The sequence below is a fragment of the Bombina bombina genome, chromosome 1, assembly GCF_027579735.1.
Source record: "Bombina bombina isolate aBomBom1 chromosome 1, aBomBom1.pri, whole genome shotgun sequence".
In the NCBI taxonomy this organism is placed as follows: Eukaryota; Metazoa; Chordata; class Amphibia; order Anura; family Bombinatoridae; genus Bombina; species Bombina bombina.
The window spans coordinates 1,243,751,104-1,243,774,629 of NC_069499.1; the positions used below are offsets into that span (position 1 = coordinate 1,243,751,104).

At 38.6% G+C, this 23,526-nt stretch overlaps 1 protein-coding gene across 3 annotated transcripts in view; it reads left to right on the top strand.

Annotated features, from left to right (window-relative positions):
* The first annotated feature begins 6,664 nt into the window (after nucleotides 1–6,664).
* Nucleotides 6,665–23,526, top strand: part of LOC128648054 (arylamine N-acetyltransferase, pineal gland isozyme NAT-10) — a 421,895-nt gene continuing 405,033 nt past the window's right edge. For all 3 annotated transcript variants that reach the window (XR_008400495.1, XR_008400492.1, XM_053700739.1), the window contains exon 1: nucleotides 6,665–6,802. The gene's annotated coding sequence lies outside the window, so the exon portion shown is untranslated. The remainder of the gene's footprint in view (nucleotides 6,803–23,526) is intronic.

Here is a 23,526-nt window from a genome sequence, read left to right on the forward strand (position 1 = left end):
TCCACTTCTGTTTTTCCCCATCACCATAGGGAGACCTCCCCAGGGTCATAATAATTTGCATACAAAGAGAGAAGTGCTCTACCAGGAGTGAACAACAGCTCAGTAGCTTGTTCTGTGGTGAGTTACCAACTAGGAGCAGCCTCTTTTAACCCAGTTGTGCTTTTCACAAAGGAAAACTTTCCAAAAATATATCAGTCTGATCCCGTCAATTAAGGTCAGTCTGGCCCCGAAATACCAGGCAATTCTCCTTTGAACAAGAAACATGACCACCCCAGATGATTATTTCAGCCTTCTGTGGGCCTTGTCAGTGAGGTGTAGGTCTATTTTCAAAGTAGTACATGAAAATAGATGGTATATAAAAAAGGGTAATTAAACAATAAAGACAATATTGTAAAACAAAGTATTATTACACAATATAAAAGGATTAAAAAATACATAGAAAGCCTAAGGTTATACATTATAATAAAATATCTGTGGAGACTTCCCAATAATCCTTTCAGATGGTATATTTCTTGATGTAAGTATAATGAAGTCTGCTTGTGTTGCAGTCACATACTATTTAATACACAACCTAGGCCACGTGACCTTTCCCCCCAGGGGGATTTATATACTAAATACAAAGTGAGAAGCTCTCTGCCAGGAATGAACAACAGCTCAGTAGCATGTTCTGTGGTGAGTTACCACCTAGGAGCAGCCTCTTTTAACCCAGTTGTGTTTTTTCACAAAAGAAAACTTTCCTGAAGTATATCAGTCTGATTCCGCCAAGTAAGGTCAGTCCAGCCCCAAAATACCAGGCAATTCTCCTTTGAACAAGGAATATGACAACCCCAGACGATAGTTTCGGCCTTCTGTGGGCCTCGTCAGTGATGTAGAGCCATATTCCTCTAAGAACACTGGGAAAGGAGTCCACGTCTGGTTTCCCCATCACCCTTAGAGAGACCTACCAAGGATCATAATAATTTGCATAAAAAGAGAAAAGCGCTCTGCTAGGAACGAACAACAGCTCAGTAGCTTGTTCTGTGGCGAGTTACCACCTAGGAGCAGCTTCTTTTAGCCGAGTTGTGCTATTCACAAAGGAAAACTTTCCTGAAGTATATCAGTCTGATCCCGCCAAATAAGGTTAGTCCAGCCCCGAAATACCAGGCAATTCTCCTTTGAACAAGAAACATGACAACCCCAGACAATCGTTTTGGCCTTCTGTGGGCCTCGTCAGGGAGGTGCAGCTATATTCCTCTAAGCACACTGGGCAAGGAGTCTACATCTGGTTTCCCCCATTACCCATAGGGAGACCTCCCCAAGGTCATAATCATTTGCATACAAAGAGAGAAGAGCTCTGCCAGGAATGAACAACAGCTCAGTAGCTTGTTCTGTGGCGAGTTACCACCTAGGAGCAGCCTCTTTTAGTCCAGTTGTGCTTTTCACAAAGGAAAACTCTCATGAAGTATATCAGTCTGATCCAGCCAAGTAAGGTCAGTCCAGACTCGACATACCAGGCAATTCTTCTTTGAACAAGGAACATGACAACCCCAGATGATTGTTTCGACCTTCTGTGGCCTGCTTTAGTGAGGTGTAGCTAAGCACACTGGGCAAGGAGTCCATGTCTGGTTTCCCCCATCACCCATAGGGAGACCTCCCCAGGGTCATAACAATTTGCAAACAAAGAGAGAAGCACTCTGCCAGGAATGAACAACAGCTCAGTAGCTTGTTCTGTAGCGAGTTACCACCTAGGAGAAGCCTGTTTTAGCCCAGTTGTGCTTTTCACAAAGGAAAACTTTCCTGAAGTATATCAGTCTGATCCTGCCAAGTAAGGACAGTCCATCCCCAATATACCAGGCAATTCTCCTTTGAACAAGGAACATGACAACCCCAGATGATCATTTCAGCCTTCTGTGGGCTTTGTCAGTGAGGTGCAGCCATATTCCTCTAAGTACACTGGGCAAGGAGTCCACATCTGGTTTCCCCCATTACCCTTAGGGAGAACTCCCCAGGGTCATAATAATTTGCATACAACGAGAGAAGCGCTCTACCAGAAATGAACAACAGCTCAGTAACTTGTTCTGTGGTGAGTTACCACCTAGTAGCAGCCTCTTTTAGCCCAGTTGTGCTTTTCACAAAGGAAAACTTTCCTGAAGTATATCAGTCTGATCCTGACAAGTAAAGCCAGTCCAGCCCCAATATACCAGGCAATTCTCCTTTGAACAAGGAACATGTCAAACCCAGATGATAGTTTCTGCCTTCCGTGGGCCTCGTCAGTGAGGTGCAGCCATATTCCTCTAAGCACACTGGGCAAGGAGTCCACGTCTGGTTTCCCCCATTACCCTTAGGGAGACAACCCCAGGGTCATAATAATTTGCACACAAAGAGAGAAGCGCTCTACCAGGAATGAACAACAGCTAAGTAGCTTGTTCTGTGGTGAGTTACCACCTAGAAGCAGTCTCTTTTAGCCCAGCTGTGCCTTTCACAAAGGAAAACTTTCCTGAAGTATATCAGTCTGATCCCCCAAATAAGGCTAGTCCAGCCCCAATATACCAGGCAATTCTCCTTTGAACAAGGAACATGACAACCCCAGACGATTGTTTCGGCCTTCTGTGGGCCTTGTCAGGGAGTTGCAGCCATATTCCTCTAAGCACACTGGGCAAGAGTCCACTTCTGTTTTTCCCCATCACCATAGGGAGACCTCCCCAGGGTCATAATAATTTGCATACAAAGAGAGAAGTGCTCTACCAGGAGTGAACAACAGCTCAGTAGCTTGTTCTGTGGTGAGTTACCAACTAGGAGCAGCCTCTTTTAACCCAGTTGTGCTTTTCACAAAGGAAAACTTTCCGAAAATATATCAGTCTGATCCCGTTAATTAAGGTCAGTCTGGCCCCGAAATACCAGGCAATTCTCCTTTGAACAAGAAACATGACCACCCCAGATGATTATTTCAGCCTTCTGTGGGCCTTGTCAGTGAGGTGTAGCCATATTCCTCTAAGCACACTGGGCAAGGAGTCCACGTCTAGTTTCCCCATCACCCTTAGGGAGACCTCCCCAGGGTCATAATAATTTGCATACAAAGATAGAAGCGCTCTGCCAGGAATGAACAACAGCTCAGTAGCTTGTTCTGTGGCGAGTTACCACCTAGGAGAAGACTCTTTTAGCCCAGTTGTGTTTTTCAGTCGGCAAGTAAGGTCAGTCCAGCCCCAAAATACGAGGCAATTCTCTTTTGAACAAGGAACATAACAACCCCAGACGATTGGATTTTTATACTGCTCAGTTTACAATATTTAAGGCTAAGCTAGTTATGCCTGACTGAAGATTTACACAAGCTGAGAGTAACTTCTCTCTGTTATGTCAAAGAAAGTGTCATGGAGTCGATTATTACACCAAGTAAAGTAATCCTGGACTGAGGGGACAGAGATATTTTGGAAAGTTTAATTTCCAACCATGCTCTTGAAGAAACAACAAAAGTCTGTTGGTATGCAATACTGCTAAATAGAAAATATGGAGCCTGTACCACAATATTGTCCAGGTAAGGAACCATTACTGGGTTGCTGCTAGTAAGACAACAGTTAAAACCGTTATTTAAAAAAAAAATACTTTTGAGGTGGGCGGTGGGAGCGCAAAGTATTTGAATTTCAATGCTACATTATAAAGTAAATTAAAGTACTTCTTCATTGGAGAGGCTGGAAGGGGAGGAGCCACATGATAGTGGGATGTAGAAGAGCCCTGAGAAGGGGAAGGGCTAATTTGAACACCCCCAAGAATCTAACAAGCCAACCTTGGCAAGTTGACTGCATCGATTGCCTGGACTACCCGGCGGTTAAGTGTCTGCTGGGTGGCTGGCAAGTTAGCATCGTCACAAATGAGTTTCCGGTCCTCGAGTCCGGGGCAGTTGTAGGAGCAAGAGCCACGGAAGCGGTGTGACGGAGCATAGCCTGTGCACAGTCGGTGCAAAGTGGAAGCTACACGAGTACCACAGCTACCCTAGGGTATATCCCAGGTGTCACCTCAAAGCACAGACAGTGCAGGAGAAACCAGCCAGAAGAAGTGCCATAGGTGGGGAGTGGGGCTAACTGTTAAACACAGCTCCCACAGTGTACAATCACAGGCACACAAACATGTAGGCTGAGAGGACGGACTGCCTAGAATTAAGAACTACATCGAAAAAAAAGAGGGACTTAATGGATAAGAGGGGAAAACATATCCTGAGTAAAACTGTGCAAAATTAGTGTGGCTGAGGAGAATTAGCATACAGATCATCCTGATACTAAATACCACCAGGGTGTGAGGCAAGATTGTTGGAGGCACTATCAGAGGGTTGTAAAACGGTGTACAGTGTTGTTCTACAGAGCCTGAGTAATTCAGAGCTGGGCTGCCTAAATAGCAAAAGAAAGCGGACAACGGCAAAATGTATATTGTTAGAATTCTATCAGCCAATCAGAATTAAAGGTGAAAAATTCCTATTGGCTGTTCCAATCAGCCAATAGGATTGAGCTTGCATTATATTGGCTGATTGGAACAGCCAATAGAATGCAAGCTCAATCCTATTGGCTGATTGCATCAGCCAATAGGATTTTTTCACCTTTAATTCCGATTGGCTGATAGAATTCTATCAGCCAATCGGAATTCAAGGGACACCATCTTGGATGACATCACTTAAAGGAACCTTCATTCAGGAAGAAGACTTTGATTGAAGAGGATGCTCCGCGCCGGATGTCTTGAAGATGGACCCGCTCCTCGCCGGATGGATGAAGATAGAAGATGCCGTCTGGGTGAAGACTTTTGCATGTCTGGAGGACCACTTCTGCCGGCTTGGATGAAGACTTCTCCCGGCTTTGTTGAGGACTTCTTGCCGCTTCGCTGAGGACTTCTCCCGGATTCGTTGAGGATGGATGTCCGGTCTTCAAAACTGTGGATCTTCGGTGGTTAGTGTTAGGTTTTTTTAAGGGTTTAATGGGTGGGTTTTAGTTTTAGATTAGGGTTTGGGCAATTAAAAAAGAGCTAAATGCCCTTTTAAGGGCAATGCCCATCCAAATGCCTTTTTCAGGGCAATGGGGAACTTAGGTTTTTTTAGTTAGGATTTTATTTGGGGGGTTGGTTGTGTGGGCGTTGGTTTTTACTGTTGGGGGGCTGTTTGTATTTTTTTTTACAGGTAAAATAGCTGATTTCTTTGGGACAATGCCCCACAAAAGGCCCTTTTAAGGGCTATTGGTAGTTTATTGTAGGCTAGGGTTTTTTTATTTGGGGGGGGGCTTTTTTATTTTGATAGGGCTATTAGGTTAGGTGTAAGTTTAAATATCTGATAATTTCTTTTTTTATTTTGTGTAATTTAGTGTTTGTTTGTTTTTTTTAATTTAGGTAATTGTATTTAATTTAGGTAATTTATTTAATTGTAGTGTAAGTTTAGGTGTTAGTGTAAGACAGGTTAGGTTTTATTTTACAGGTAAATTTGTATTTATTTTAGCTAGGTAGTAAATAGTTAATAACTATTTAGTAACTATTCTACCTAGTTAAAATAAATACAAACTTGTCTGTAAAATAAAAATAAACCCTAAGCTAGATACAATGTAACTATTAGTTATATTGTAGCTAGCTTAGGGTTTATTTTACAGGTAAGTATTTAGTTTTTAAATAGGAATTATTTAGGTAATGACAGGAATTTTTATTTAGATTTATTTTAATTATATTTAATTTAGGGGGTGTAAGGGTTAGGGTTAGACTTAGGTTTAGGGTTTTATAACTTTATTATAGTGCGGCGACGTTGGGGGCGGCAGATTAGGGGTTAATAAATGTAGGTAGGTGGCGGCGCTGTTATGGACAGCAGATTAGGGGTTAATAATATTTAACTAGTGGTTAATATGTTTATTATAGTGGTGGTGATGTCGGGAGGGGCAGATTAGGGGTTAATAATTTTATTTTAGTGTTTGCGATGCGGGAGGGCCTCAGTTTAGGGGTTATTAGGTAGTTTATGGGTGTTAGTCTACTTTTTAACACTTTAGTTATGAGTTTTATGCTACAGCTTTGTAGCGTAAAACTCATAACTACTGACTTTAGATTGCGTTACGAATCTTGTGGGATAGGCTGTACCGCTCACTTTTTGGCCTCCCAGAAAAAGCTTGTAATATCGGCGCTTTGGAAGTCCCATTGAAAAAAGACTTTACGCAAATTGCATAAGTTAATTTGTGTTAAGGCAAAAAAAGTTTGCGGTGACCCTAAACCTGCAAGACTCGTAATGCCAGCGGTAGTGAAAAAGCAGTGTTATTAGCATTAACGCTGCTTTTTCACTCATACTGCAAATCTAGACGTAAGTTTTTTATTGTATCTAAGGAGAAAACTTTATATAGTAATTATTATCCAACTCTTATGTTTCTGTTGCAACTTTATTTCTTTTTTATTTTCATGATCAGACAGACCTGAACTAATGTACTTTTCCTATTAAACTAGATTTTCTGTGTTAATAAAGAACATGGTAGTATATTAATCCAGTTCATGTTATGCCTCAGTGACTTGGGTCAAACAAAGAACACTACATTCTCTGTTAATTAAAAAAAGAATGCCAATGTATCCACGCTAGGGCAAAAGCTATGTTAGTACAAAATGAGTACAAAGTGCAAGGTGTGGGCTACAGACTCCAATATTAAACTGAAAATGTAATCAACATGTAATCCAGTAGTGTCCAGTGTTGTTCTAATGCACTGTGACTTTATGTCAGAAATGTGACTATTTTAGTTGTGTTAAAAAAATCAACAACAAAAAAACTTCAGAACAAACGGAGGGCGGAACTAGAAGAGCAAAAGCTTCAATGCAGGGGCAGCCAAAGGTAAGATTGTGAGTGGCTTTGAAACGATCAATTGTTTTCATGCTCGCACCATTGTGTCAGCAAATTTGTATTTTTCCTTTAGTGTTGATGACAATAAATCTGTGTGTGATTTTATGTGTCTGTGATGATAGTGTTTGAAAAGGTTTATGTTGCACAGTATTTTAATGGGTGACTTTGTATGACATTAGTGAGACAGCAATGGTCACTATTCTTTTTTTTGTGTATTTGTGTTGTTTATTTTAGTTTTGTATTAAACTGCTTGTGAATGTAGCAGTAGCTGTGCATGTCTGTGACTATATGTGTTTGTGTGTCATAACCTTTATTCACTATGAATTCAAAAAGCACTAGAGCAAGACAAATTTCACTAATTCATATAGTTCTATGGAGGTAAATCACCATCATTTGAAAGCTCCATTTTTATCACAGTGATTCTATAAGATAATATTGGAAACTGGAAGGATATTTTTTTTTTTACTTGTACTTTAATTTGTTAGTGAATCTGAGCCAGTGATTCTTTATGGGCTATTAGCTGGGTATTTGTAGATTATGTAGTGTGCTTGTATAGTTAACTATACTTTGGTTCTTGCATTAATTCCAAATAAACATGATAGTTACTGTTCGTATGTATGTGTGTGAGATTCTTTTTGGTTGTAAAATTGCACATGCATGTAACTGTGTTTGGGGTTAGGTAGAACCGTACTTTTGGATGGGGTTCTCCTCCCATCTCCCCAGGGGTGTTTATAGCCCTTACAATTTTTGGTGCTCTCATAGAGTGCCACAAAGCTATATAACAAGGATTCACTTATCCCTGTTTATCGTATTTAGATATAATCAATGTAACTATATTTTGTGCCTTTTGACATGTTTTGAGAATTGGGAATGCCACAATAATAATTGAAAATTCATAGCACTTAGGACTTGCTACTTTTTAATAGAATAAACAGGTTGAAAAAGTGCAGGAAACAGGATTTAGGAAGCAGACAATTTTTGAGGTGTAGTTCTATGGTATGGTCCCTTCTTACTCCTACAGTCCAAGGGGCCGATTTATCAAGTGTCTCTTTCCGACATGATCCGCTCAGTGGATCATGTCCGACAGACATCACTGAATGCCGACAGAATACGCTGTCGGCATTTAACATTGCACAAGCAGTTCTGGTGAACTGCTCATGCAATGCCTCCCCCTGCAGATTCGCGGCCAATCGGCCGCTAGCAGGGGGTGTCAATCAACCCAATCATATACAATCGGGCAGATGGATGTCTGCAGCCTCAGAGGAGTCATACAAGTTAAAGGACCAGTCAACACAGAAGATTTGCATAATCAACAAATGCAAGATAACAAGACAATGCAATAGCACTTAGTCTGAGCTTCAAATGAGTAGTAGATTTTTTTTCTGACAATTTTAAAAGTTATGTCTATTTCCACTCCCCCTGTACCATGTGACAGCCATCAGCCAATCACAAATGCATACACGTACCATGTGACAGCCACCAGCCATTCACAAATGCATACACACTTATTCTTGCACATGCTCAGTAGGAGCTAGTGACTAAAAAAGTTTAAATATACAAAGACTGTGCACATTTTGTTAATGGAAGTAAATTGGAAAGTTGTTTAAAATGGCATGCTCTATCTGAATAATGAGAGTTTAATTTTGATTGAGTGTCCCTTTAAGGAGCAGCGGTCTTAAGACCACTGCTTCTTAACTGCTGTTTCCGGGGAGCCTAAAGGCTCGCGTGGAAAGAGCTGCATTGGGGCCGATTGACAGCTTGTTAAATCGGACCCTAAATGTTTTATTTATTAATTAATGCAGCTAAATGATTCTGAGATATGAGCTTAACTGTGTTTGATTGTTTTTGGGAGGGAGAGATCTGCCATTGCCTACAGCAGCGCAAAAGCTAAATATACCTCTAATGTAATCAGGATATGTTTGTGATTTTGCTATTGAAATGTTGCAGCAAAAAACATTGTCATCTTTTGCCATTAAAAAGTTGTGCATAGTTGCTAACATTTGAAGAAAGAAAAATCATCAAGCTCCTCATCAGATCCCTTAGCACACAATTTGCATAGGAAGAATAACATTACAGCAAGCACCAGAATAAGCAAGTGAGGGTTATAGGGACACTGAACCCAAACTTTTTCTTTCGTGATTCAGATAGAGCATGCAATTTTAAGCAACTTTCTAATTTACTCCTATTATCAATTTTCCTTCGTTCTCTTGCTATCTTTATTTGAAAAAGAAGGCATCTAAGCTTTTTTATTGATTCAGAACTCTGGCAGCAATTTTTCATTGGTGGATGAATTTATCCACCAATCAGCAAAAACAACCCAGGTTGTTCACCAAAAATGGGCCGGCATCTAAACTTAGATTCTTGTATTTCAAGAGAATGAAAAAAATGTGATAATAGGAGTAAATTAGAAAGTTGCTTAAAATGTCATCCTCTATCTGAATCACAAAAGAAAAAATTTGGGTTCAGTGTCCCTTTAACTTATTAACCCGTCCGCACCTGTATAACAGGACACCACAAAGCACAAAGATGTTACACAGCCTTATATTAGACAGTGATATAACCTCAATATGTTTCACCTGCTATATAGCATATAAATATGTTATACTTCTGCTAACACACCATTGAAAGTTTCACAAGTAGATGGCATTTTATGAGGTAACTATTCATGTTTTTAGGTATGCTGCTGCAGTGATTGCTGGAAACCCCAGAAATTCCCCAGGAAATCTATATTTTTTGTATGTTCTGTGAATTGTAGTGCCAGCACATGAGGAGCCTGATGTCTTAAAGGGACATTCCAGCCAAAATTTAAAGCCTCGTGGATGGATTTCAGTTTTGAATAGAAACATTTTTGTAATATACATGTATTAACAGAAATGCTTCTTTTGGAAGCTATAGCCGTTTCAAAAGTGTATTTATGTATGCACCGTGCACCAGCATTTTAAACACATCACTTGTTAAGAGAGCCTAAGGTGCTTGTACCATCTGGTAATGACTCATTTTATTAATTGCTGACATGATACAAGCCCCACTGGCATTTTGAGCATCTGCGGTATTTAAAATGCTGGAGCACTGAGAATATCTAGCTATACTTCACATGCATGTGCAGACAAAAATGTAAACACTAAAACAGTGATAACTTTTACAAGAAGCATTTTTGCCATTATATGTATATTGCAAATATGTTTCTATTAAAATATGTAATTCATCCATGTGCATTTTAATTTTGACTGGAATGTTCCTTTAAGCCCCTGCTAAGCAATGCCACATTGTGCAACATTATTGAGATGCCTTGCTTCCTCACTCCTTGCCTCCTACTCTCCCTGGTATTATATTTCACATCTAATTACCTGACACCTAACTTCACACTGCTAAACTTCGAAGCAACAGAAGACCACAGAAAAAAAAAAAAAACATACTGAATGCAATAATACTTAAGCCACAGCCACCTCTGTGGTGGGAGCACTGCACTGCATGCAATATTAGTAAACTAAATATAGGCTAAATTGAACAAGGGAAAGATTTAAAATGCAGGGACAGGAAAAAAAAAAAAAAAACATAAGTGTCCTAGGAAAAAAGGGGCAGTTGGCAACTATGAGTTCGCTTCCATTGAGTCGTAATTCAGTTTGCGTTCCCTCCAAACCATTGAATATGCTGTCGAAAGTAATATAGTTTATCAACTGTTTCCAATGGTGCGTTATACCTCAATATTGGCAGCTGGACTCCGGCTGCCGAAAAAATCTTTGCGTCCCATAGAAAGTAATAGAAGCCGTTAATCGATATATATACCCGATTTCCAATGAAAGCGCAAACCGTTAATATACTGTCGGAGGCTGTCGATACATTGAAAAATATTACACCCAGCTCAACTAGGTGTAAAAGAGGAAAATTGTGCTTTTTGAGACCTATTTTCTATTGAAATTATAAAACTTGCAAATAATGCAAGTGTTTTAATGTAGAAATAAATTGTTATAAGTAATATTTATTGTTGTCTCATGTATAGGAATAGTTGAACTTATATTATAATATATATATATACTTATATTATAATATATATAATAATATATGCAAGAACATATCTACAGAATGCAAACTAGACCTATGCCTAGGGCAGCAATACATATTACTTATATTTATGAAGCAGTAAATATAATTATATTAAAAAAATAGTATTTGATTATTAAAAATATGGATAAGTGTATCTTTATTTTTCTTGAGAGGTGATCACAGGTAAGGAGCACGGACGTTAAACTTAAATTCTTTAGTAACAAAATTTCAAAAATCCCAGCCACTGAGTCTTAGAATCAAAAAGTTTTTATTCTTCAACAAAGGATATGATCAAATTGATCTTTCACAAAAAGCAATCATGACTATCAAGGAAACATAAGGTGTAAATTCACTCAGATCCACACATACCCCATCCACCAAACACATTCGTATCTAACCCTCAGCATAAATATTGAGAGAAAAAACATCAAAGCAAAAAAACATCAGGAAAATAAATGTATTGTCACTCCCAGGGCGTCCCCAGGGAGTGAATTTTACGACACCACCCACTAAGGACTTCAAAAGATTAAGAACCATTAAGAGTGTCCACTCAATTTTTTAACTCTGTAATGTTATGTGAACCACGAATGTCTCGTACTGTTGTGGAAACTCCTAAAACAAGAATGTCTCGTACGTTACAAAACTTCCAACTGTAACAATATATATCTGTTTGAAACCATCAGCAATTGTCTTCTTGCCACTATATGAAGGTGGTCACAGGAAACATAACATGTTATAGTATTTGTAATCCATCATAGTGAATACTGGTAACGATTATAATGACAAATCTTGTAATTGTAAAAGTATTGTGGTTCAAATGTCCCTTTAACCTGATGTGCTTCTGGCCATATACTGTGTTGCGGGGAGCTGCAAACGTACTATCGGCCCAAACACACACCCTCTTCACACTTCACTCACGGTATTGTGCACTATCCCTTCCTCGTAATGTCTTTTATTGCAGAGGATGTATCACATTCCACATTTTCCTTTTTACCAAAACTGCGAGTATCTCATACCCTCGTGGCAGTTTGTGGCCTTTAATGTGTTGTAAATAAAGCAGATGCTTGAACAGCAGTGTTACCTCCTTCAGCATATGTGTGCATATGTCGGTAGTGCCGTGAGACTCTCTGTCTTCAGTGTGGTTCTATGGGCCCCCAGTGTAAGGATCTAGTCTCACCTCGCAATTTCTGTGGCTCAGATAGCACGATATCCAGGTAGCTGTGGTGGCGTCTCCTCGTTCCGACGCGCGTTTCGGGACTCCGCCCCTTTCTCAAGGAATTTACAGGTAATGGGGTGGAGGTGTGACTTAAATAGAATCAATTGTAATCTCATTGGCTAATCGCATACACATCCCCACTCTAACGTCACATTCTACACTCGTGTTTGTGAAAACATAGCTTAGTTAGAAAACGAATGAATCTAAGACTCACGAATGGCTGGTGATCACTGCCGAGCAAGCACTAAATAGTCTCCACATTATCAACACAACAATAATATGTCAATACACGACACCTTCTTTAGTGTAAGGTCGGGTTACCTTAGTAACTAATTGATTTTCAAGACATCCAACGTCAGATGGAAGCATTAACACAACGTTAACGTACAACTACACGAAAAGAGCAACTGCACTCTATTCCCAAAATATTTCAATGGAAACCTGGTACTAAAATGGAGCCGTAAATTACTTTTAGCTGTCGGCCGCTTCGGTAGCTTACGGCTCCATTTTTAACGACTCAATGGAAGCGAGCTCTATGTGTTTTGGTGTTTCAAATATTGTAGCTAAAATAGTGTTATCTGAAATGACACAAGTTCTTGTTAACTTGCCTTCAAGAGGATTTGCAAAGCATGTCATAAAGCATTTCATCCAAATAAAGGGATGTTAAAGGGATACGAAACCCAATGTTTTTCTTTTGTGATTACAATAAATGATGCAATTTTAAGCAACTTTATAATTTACTCCTATTATAATTTTTTCCTTATTCTCTTGACGGCTAGATTTAGAGTTTTGTCGGTAACGACCCGCGTATCTAACGCTGGCTTTAACTCTGGTATTGAGAGTCCACAGAATGGCTGCGTTAGGCTCCAAAAAAGGAGCGTAGAGCATATTTAACGCAACTTCAACTCTCGATACCAGAGTTGCTTACGGACGCGGCCAGCCTCAAAAACGTGCTTGTGCACGATTCCCCCATAGGAAACAATGGGGCTGTTTGAGCTGAAAAAAAACCTAACACCTGCAAAAAAGCCGCGTTCAGCTCCTAACGCAGCCCCATTGTTTGCTATGGGGAAACACTTCCTACGTCTGCACCTAACACTATAACATGTACCCCGAGTCTAAACACCCCTAGCCTTACACTTATTAACCCCTAATCTGCCGCCCCCCGCTATCGCTGACCCCTGCATATTATTATTAACCCCTAATCTGCCACTCCATAAACCGTCGCTACTTACATTATCCCTATGTACCCCTAATCTGCTGCCCCTAACACCGCCGACCCCTATATTATATTTATTAACCCCTAATCTGCCCCCCACAACGTCGCCTCCACCTGCCTACACTTATTAACCCCTAATCTGCCGAGCGGAACGCACCGCTATTATTATAAAGTTATTAACCCCTGTTCCAATCAGCCAATAGAATGCGAGCTCAATCTGATTGGCTGATTGGATCAGCCAATCGGATTGAACTTGATTCTGATTGGCTGATTCCATCAGCCAATCAGAATATTCCTACCTTAATTCCGATTGACTGATAGAATCCTATCAGCCTGTAATGTCCCTTTAACTGGGCTCCACCCCTTTAGCCTTTATAACTCCACTTCCCCTTGTACACATTGCTTGATTATTTTGTGTACTCTGAGTTCCTCTCTGGCTACTCAGTCACTTTGTCTCAAGTCCTTATTTTTGTTACAATTGATACTCCTTTGATTCCTTCACTGGAACCTTTGTGGCTAATTGTAACCTTAGCCCTCTTCTATACATTGTGCTTTTCAACTACACCTTGCTCCGCTGGCTGTGGACTATTTTTGGTATAAGGATCCGGATCTACCTTACTGGCATATCCTTCTGCTCATTTTCACGCTGAGGATCACATGCTGCATACTGCTCACACAGCTCTCACCCGCACGCTTTGCTGCTCTGTTTGCTATTTCATCTCTGGAACAACCGCATCTACTTGGATACCTCCTACCTGGGTTTTGTCACGCAAGTACTTTAGCTCATGTTTGGAGTATACTTGTCTCTCTCAGTGTGTTTCATATTTATCTGCTAATCCACTAACTGCATTAAGCTGCTTTCTTCAACTGTGTCTGCTTGCCTGCCTGTGTCTCACTTAACTTGCTTGTACTCCACCCTGAGACTATACTTAACATTTAACTGCAGCTTGCAAGCATTAACCTGTTACTCTCCAGTGTTGCTTGTACTCCACCCTGAGACTATACTTAACATTTAACTGCAGCTTGCAAGCATTAACCTGTTACTCTCCAGTGTTGCTTGTACTCCACCCTGAGACTATACTTAACATTTAACTGCAGCTTGCAAGCATTAACCTGTTACTCTCCAGTGTTGAATATACTTGGAAGAACTCTGCTCTCTGACATAACTTTACTTATAATCAGTTTCTACCATTTATATATATATTCAAACAGTTATATATATATATATATATATATATATATATATATATATATATATATATATATATATATATATATATATATATATATATATATTCCATTGCTGGTTCTTTTCTGTATTAACTGCTGTTGATTTGATTACCAATTGTTCAGGTTCATAACTTTTGGTGTTCAGTCATTTCAGCTACATTTAATCTGTTTGCCAGTTTTAAGTAATTATAAACAGATTATTACACAGCCAATCGGAATTCGAGGGACGCCATCTTGGATGACGTCATTTAAAGGAACCGTCATTCGTCGTTCAGTCGTCGGCCAGGATGGATGTTCCGCGTCGGAGGTCTTCAGGATGCTGCCGCTCCACTCCGGATGGATTACGATAGAAGATTCCGCTTGGATGAAGACTTCAATCGGATGGAAGACCCCTTCTGCCCCGCTTGGATGAAGACTTCTACCGGATGGAGGACCTCTTCTTGCTCCCCTTGGATGAAGAATTTGGCTCGGCTGGGTGAAGACGACTCAAGGTAGGGAGATCTTCAGGGGCTTAGTGTTAGGTTTATTTAAGGGGGGTTTGGGTTAGATTAGGGGTATGTGGGTGGTGGGTTGTAATGTTGGGGGGGGGGGTATTGTATGTTTTTTTTTACAGGCAAAAGAGCTGAACTTCTTGGGGCATGCCCCGCAAAGGGCCCTGTTCAGGGCTGGTAAGGTAAAAGAGCTTTGAACTTTAGTAATTTAGAATAGGGTAGGGCATTTTTTTTATTTTGGGGGGCTTTGTTATTTTATTAGGGGGCTTAGAGTAGGTGTAATTAGTTTAAAATTGTTGTAATATATTTCTAATGTTTGTAAATATTTTTTTATTTTTTGTAACTTAGTTCTTTTTTATTTTTTGTACTTTAGTTAGTTTATTTCATTGTATTTATTTGTAGGAATTGTATTTAATTTATTTATTGATAGTGTAGTGTTAGGTTTAATTGTAGATAATTATAGGTATTTTATTTAATTTATTTATTGATAGTGTAGTGTTAGGTTTAATTGTAACTTAGGTTAGGATTTATTTTACAGGTAAATTTGTAATTATTTTAACTATTTTAGCTATTAAATAGTTCTTAACTATTTAATAGCTATTGTACCTGGTTAAAATAAATACAAAGTTACCTGTAAAATAAATATTAATCCTAAAATAGCTATAATATAAATATAATTTATATTGTAGCTATATTAGGATTTATTTTACAGGTAAGTATTTAGCTTTAAATAGGAATAATTTATTTAAGAAGAGTTAATTAATTTCGTTAGATTAAAATTATATTTAACTTAGGGGGTGTTAGTGTTAGGGTTAGACTTAGCTTTAGGGGTTAATACATTTATTAGAATAGCGGTGAGCTCCAGTCGGCAGATTAGGGGTTAATAATTGAAGTTAGGTGTCGGCAATGTTAGGGAGGGCAGATTAGGGGTTAATACTATTTATTATAGGGTTAGTGAGGCGGATTAGGGGTTAATAACTTTATTATAGTAGCGGTGCGGGGTTAATAAGTGTAGGCAGGTGGAGGCGACGTTGAGGGGGGCAGATTAGGGGTTAATAAATATAATATAGGGGTCGGCGGTGTTAGGGGCAGCAGATTAGGGGTACATAGCTATAATGTAGGTGGCGGCTCTTTGCGGTCGGCAGATTAGGGGTTAATTATTGTAGGTAGCTGGCTGCAACGTTGTGGGGGGCAGGTTAGGGGTTAATAAATATAATATAGGGGTCGGCGGTGTTAGGGGCAGCAGATTAGGGGTACATAAGTATAACGTAGGTGGCGGTCGGCAGATTAGGGGTTAAAAAAATGTATTCGAGTGTCAGCGATGTGGGGGGGCCTCGGCTTAGGGGTACATAGGTAGTTTATGGGTGTTAGTGTACTTTAGAGTACAGTAGTTAAGAGCTTTATGAACCAGCGTTAGCCCAGAAAGCTCTTAACTACTGACTTTTTTCTGCGGCTGGAGTTTTGTCGTTAGAATTCTAACGCTCACTTCAGCCACGACTCTAAATACCGGAGTTAGAAAGATCCCATTGAAAAGATAGGATACGCAATTGACGTAAGGGGATCTGCGGTATGGAAAAGTCGTGGCTGAAAAGTGAGCGTTAGACCCTTTTTTGAATGACTCCAAATACCGGCGTTAGCCTAAAACCAGCGTTAGGAGCCTCTAACGCTGGTTTTCACGGCTACCGCCAAACTCCAAATCTAGGCCTTGGTATCTTTATTTAAAAAAGCCAATAGCACCAACAAACTTAAAAACAGCACCTTATTCCTGAATGTATTCAATGCCAGCGGAGCAGAGGTGACTGCAATCCTCGCCAGTATCCAAATGTATGAAACCACAGAACCAAAACTTTTTGATAAAATTTAGAAATGTATTCTCATAACAGGTACAAACAAAAGCAACATTTCAGGAGCCATTCCCTTAATTAAGCATGATTAAGGGAATGACTCCCGAAATGTTGTTTTTGTTTGTACCTGTTATGAGAATACATTTCAAAATTTTCTCAATAAGTTTTGGTGCTGTGGATTCATACATTTGTTTATTTGAAAAGCAGTAATGAAAGCTTAGGAGCCAGCCCATTTTAGGTTCAGCAAATGGGTAGTGGTTGCTGATTGGTGGATAAATGTAGCCACCAATCAGCAAGCGCTATCCAGGGTTCTGACTCAAAAATGGGCCAGAATGCTTTTTCAAATAAAGATACCACAAGAACAAAGAAAAATTAATAATAGTAGTAAATTAGAAAGTTACTTAAAATTACATGCTCTATCTGAATCATGAAAGAAAAAAAGTGGGTTTAGTATCCCTTTAAATTTATAGCATACTCCAGCAACCAAGCACTGGAATTTTACTACAACCAATTGGCAAACATAAATTGACAAGTTTTAGAAAATTATGGGCAGTTTAGGGATACACCTCTTGAAAAACCTGGGGAAATCTGTGCTATTAGAGATAGATATAAATGAGTGTTTGTTCTAAGCTAATTCAGCCTCTCTGGATGAAGTGGAACTCACTCAATGGGCAGAAGTATTTTACAGCAAAATAAATAATTAATGTATTTTGCCAATTTATTTTATTTTCATTAACTAAAAATTTTACTAGGAGGTTAAAGGACCATTAAATTCAAAATAAAATTGTCATGATTCAGACGCAGCCGGCAAGTTTAAACTTTCCAATTTACTTATTTTATCAAATTTGTTTTGTGTTCTTGTAACCATTGTTAAAGAGTATATCTTAGTAGGCTCAATAGCATCAATGTACTACTAGCTAGCTGTGTTTTGGTGACAGCACATATATGCCTCTTGTTATTGGTTAACCAGATATATTCAGTTAGCTCCCAGTAGTGCAATGCTGTTTCTGAGGTTACTTTTCAGCAAAGGATACCAAGAGAAGAAAGCACATTTGATACCAGAAGTAAATGGAAAGCTGTTTAAAATCTGAATTATAAAAGTTTAATTTTGACTTAACTGTCATTTTAAATTTTTAGTTTAGCTTCTCTTTCACCAAAATATCCTCATAAGTTAACAAGTGATCCCTATTATCAATTTATTCTTAATGTAGACAGATAGATGGATAGATAGATAGATAGATAGATAGATAGATAGATAGATAGATAGATAGATAGATAGATAGATAGATAGATAGATAGATAGATAGATAGATAGATAGATAGATAGATAGATAGCTATAGATAGATCAAATAGCTATATATCAAAAGTAAACAGAATATCCTTTGCTACCTTTTTTACTACAATCCCTACAATTACTCTTTTTATAGATGTACATCAATGGATCCTGAAAACTACAAGCAACACAATAAGATTTTAATACAGTTCTGAATAAAAATAGATCATCCACACATAAAAAGACTCTAAATCCTGTGTCATAAAAAAATTATATGAGCAACTACATTTTTTATATAAGGCAATGAACACATGGGGCAGGAATAAATAAAGTAAAATAATGTTGTAAAGAGTTTGGCTGGAGGAAACAGTTGGACTAAACTACACTATTAACATAGCCCACCGCAAAGTACCCTACTACACTCTTATCCCCTAAATCACTACATAGCCCACCGCAAAATACCCCTCTACATTATTAACCCCTAAACTGCAAACTACCCCATCGCAAAATACCACTCTATACTATTAACCTAACCACCATAATCCCATCTTAAAATACCCACTAACCTCTAGACCCCCAAATCAGCTAACCCCTCCTAACATCCTCTAATTTACAAAAAAATGACATTACATGAAAAAATAAACAATCTACCTAAAAAAAACTACTATTACAGAGAAAAAAAAATACAATAAGAGAAAAAACAGGTATGCCTTATCTAAAACTAAAGTCCCACTTAAAAAAAAACACCTAAAAAAAAACACCTTATACTACCACTAAAATAAACTTTAGGGCCATTGCCTTGAAGTGATTTAGCTCTTTTTTTCATTTCTGTAATGGTAGCTTTTGGTTTTCTTGCTCTGTTGCAGTCTAAGGGTGAGTGAGTTAGCGTGTTTGCAATATTCTAACTTCGGCTTTTTGCGAACGTCAGGTTTGCACATGAGCAAAAAAACTTTACTTGCAGCTTGTAACATGTGCAGAACCTGATGAGCGCTAAGAGCCAAAGTCGAGCGGAGTTACCGTGCAAAAGCGATAAATATCTCTCCACTGATAATCTATCTCTAAATGTAAACAGTCATTATTTGAATGTGCAGGGAAGGGGTTAAGCGCTGCATATAGCAGTGTTCAGTGCAGATACCTGATACTCCCCACAACATCACATCCAGTGGCCGCACACTGGTGGGTGTCGCTCACTATCTGTGACTGAGGGGACACTGGATATGAGACACATTGTTTACTACACTTGTTCACACCACTCTCTCCCCGTGGTTTTGTACACGTATTCATGGCTTAACTTTCACACAAGTGTGCACCTTACACACTTCTATTCCAGCCGTCCCAAGACCCGATCTCAGTAACTTGTATAAAGTCCGGATGGATCATGTGCTACCGTCTCCTCAAGTAAGCTGCTTGTGTCATCACAGGCCATGTATGAGGGTGGTGGCAGGGCTTACTGACTACTCCTAAGACAAATTACAGAAAAAGTAGAGAGGAAAAAATAAATATATATATACAGTATATATATATATATATATATATATATATATATATATATGCACATACATACTAAATTATTATAAACCACTTTGTGAGTCATAAAACAGCGCAGCCAGGCATATAACAACTAACAGGAATAATTATTACATATAATGCTTGTCTGTTAAAGCAACACACATGCCCACAATGGGCCAGAATACGAGTGGAGCGCAAAAGTTTGCAAGCAAGACCGGGATTTTTAGTTTGCACATAGGTTAAATTACGCTGGTATTACAAGTTGAAAGTAAAAAGTGATCGTTTGAGCGCAATTGAAGTTAACACTCATCAGGGTTATCGTGTCTACAGAGATGTGGTTAACTGTTACACTCATAATATTAGATGCAGAAAAGAAAAGGATATCGGCTCCTGTGTTTGTAGTTAAAAAGTTCCTTTATTACATACATTTAAAATAATACAGCATATCTAAAGCAACAGCGGAGTAATAACATCATGATCTATGCTCATAATATTACCATCTAATAAAAATGATTAAAAAAAATATTGCACACAAAAGTTATAAGGGCTCAAAGATATGAGGTCTCAGGTGAGAAAAAAAAGGCAGCCAAAGGGATTTAACATTGAGATACAATCATACACATCTCTCTAAAGATGTATATGTATGAATATATTAATGTCTATATATGTGTACATGTGTATTTATATGTGTATATATGTATTTACAGACACTTATACACATATAAACACATCAATACATATGTATACAGATATATATATATATATATATATATATATATATATATATATATATATATATATATATATATATATATACTATATATATATGTGTGTGTGTGTGTGCATTGGAGCCCTTTGCAGTTTAGAAGAAAACATGTTATATTTGTGCAAATTTCATGTTTAATAAAGGTTTAACTGTATTTACTTAAATATTTCAGATTTCAATGTTCTGCACATAGCAATAAATGTTTTAAGTATTTGTAAATAGATTTTCCTATATATATCTGTAATTATATATAATCTGAAGCTATATATAATATAAACTAGGTTTGATCCAGAGAAGTTTATATCATCTAGCCTTAACAATACAATTTTTCCCTGCTTATTTTTGTGTGAATGGTTCAAATATTTGTTTAGTATGAATTTTAAAATAAAAATGTTATTGTGCACTTTTCATATGAAAATGCAGTATATGCCCCCTAGCGAGACACGCTGTTTTCAGGGTAAAAAGTGGATTTAGATAATTCCACCAGGGAAATAGAAGGACTGGCAAACATACAGAGAGCTTTCATTCATCGAGCCCTTAGACAAGATTGTTTTTCCACTCTTGATCTTTATTTAAGTTTTGTTGAAATATTTAGTTTATTAAATAGACAAAACCTGTGTTTTACCAGAGCTCAATTTCAGTTAATTTCAAATTACAAACTTATCTGAGATCCTTCACATTTTGATCCTCATTTATTAAATAAGTTATCATTGCATAAGCAAATGCTGCTACTTAACCAGTATTGCATGTAGGTTTGCCACTCCGGCCATGTTTTCCTGGACACTCTTGATTTACAGATTCTGAGGCCGGTTTATCAAGCTCCGTATGGAGTTTGTGGGCCCGTGTTTCTGACGAGTCTAAAGACCGCTGCTCCATAACCCTGTCCGCCTGCTCTGAGCAGGTGGACAGGAATCGCCACAATTCAACCCGATCGAGTACGATCGGGTTGATTGACACCTCCCTGCTGGCGGCCGATTGGCCACGAGTCTGCAGGGGGCGGCGTAGCACCAGCAGCTCTTGTGAGCTGCTGGTGCAATGCTGAATACGGAGAGCGTATTACTCTCCGCATTCAGCAAGGTCTTGCGGACCTGATCCGCACTGTCGGATCAGGTCCAACAGACCTTAAATAAATAGGCCTCTCTGTATGGTGTGCAGGGAGGAACATGCATTGTGATGTTCATCACAGCACAATCAGGAAAACATGGCTAATTGCACGCTTGTTTGTGCAAATCTACATCGCTTGGGCTCCAAAGCTGGGAAAATAAATATTACATGCATTCCTTATGGCAATATGTCACTTTTTAGACTATGCTACATCCCACCGTATTGTTCCTTAAAACAAATACCAAATCGTCATAATGTTTGTAATGTTTATACTGGTGATGTTTAGCTTATATAGACATGATTATGTATGACAATCTAGAATACAGCAAACTCTCGTTAAAATCTTATGGTGATTTTGGAAGTTAGAGCTTCTGATTTGATCTTATTTTTTTCTGACATGTCGAGAGCATCTTTATATGTGTTTCTAGTTTGACACAGCAAAGGAAGTGAGATAAACAAAATTCAACAGTCTTTTTTAACCCCTTCAGGACAAGGGCTATGGTGCAAGATCGGACTCAAACGTTGCTGAATGGCTACTAGGGGACTGCCTGCATTGCTAGGCATGTCCTCCAGTCGGATCATCCAAATCTTCAGTAAGGAGGAGAAGCAGAATGCCGCAAAAGTTAGGACGTTCCATGACATCTAAAGGGCGTTAAAGCCCAGCACTTTTAGGCCTAGATTTAGAGTTCGGCGGTAGCCGTCAAAACCAGCGTTAGAGGCTCCTAACGCTGGTTTTGTGCGCCCGCTGGTATTTGGAGTCAGTGATTAAAGGGTCTAACGCTCACTTTTCAGCCGCGACTTTTCCATACCGCAGATCCCCCTACGCCATTTGCGTAGCCTATCTTTTCAATGGGATCTTTCTAACGCTGGTATTTAGAGTCGTTTCTGAAGTGAGCGTTAGAGCTCTAACGACAAGATTCCAGCCGCCTGAAAAAAGCAGGAGTTAAGAGCTTTCTGGCTAACGCCGGTTTATAAAGCTCTTAACTACTGTACCCTAAAGTACACTAACACCCATAAACTACCTATGTACCCCTAAACCGAGCTCCCCCCACATCGCCGCCACTCGATTAAATTTTTAACCCCTAATCTGCCGACCGCCACCTACGTTATACTTATGTACCCCTAATCTGCTGCCCCTAACCCCGCCGACCCCTATATTACATTTATTAACCCCTAATCTGCCCCCCACAACGTCGCCGCAAGCTACTTAAAATAATTAACCCCTAATCTTCCGACCGCAAATCGCCGCCACCTACGTTATCCCTATGTACCCCTAATCTGCTGCCCCTAACATCGCCGACCCCTATATTATATTTATTAACCCCTAATCTGCCCCCCACAACGTCGCCGACACCTACCTACACTTATTAACCCCTAATCTGCCGAGCGGACCTGAGCGCTACTATAATAAAGTTATTAACCCCTAATCCGCCTCACTAACCCTATCATAAATAGTATTAACCCCTAATCTGCCCTCCCTAACATCGCCGACACCTAACTTCAATTATTAACCCCTAATCTGCCGACCGGAGCTCACCGCTATTCTAATAAATGTATTAACCCCTAAAGCTAAGTCTAACCCTAACACTAACACCCCCCTAAGTTAAATATCATTTTTATCTAACGAAATAAATTAACTCTTATTAAATAAATGATTCCTATTTAAAGCTAAATACTTACCTGTAAAATAAATCCTAATATAGCTACAATATAAATTACATTTATATTATAGCTATTTTAGGATTAATATTTATTTTACAGGCAACTTTGTAATTATTTTAACCAGGTACAATAGCTATTAAATAGTTAAGAACTATTTAATAGTTACCTAGTTAAAATAATTACAAATTTACCTGTAAAATAAATCCTAACCTAAGATATAATTAAACCTAACACTACCCTATCAATAAAATAATTAAATAAACTACCTACAATTACCTACAATTAACCTAACACTACACTATCAATAAATTAATTAAACACAATTGCTACAAATAAATACAATTAAATAAACTATCTAA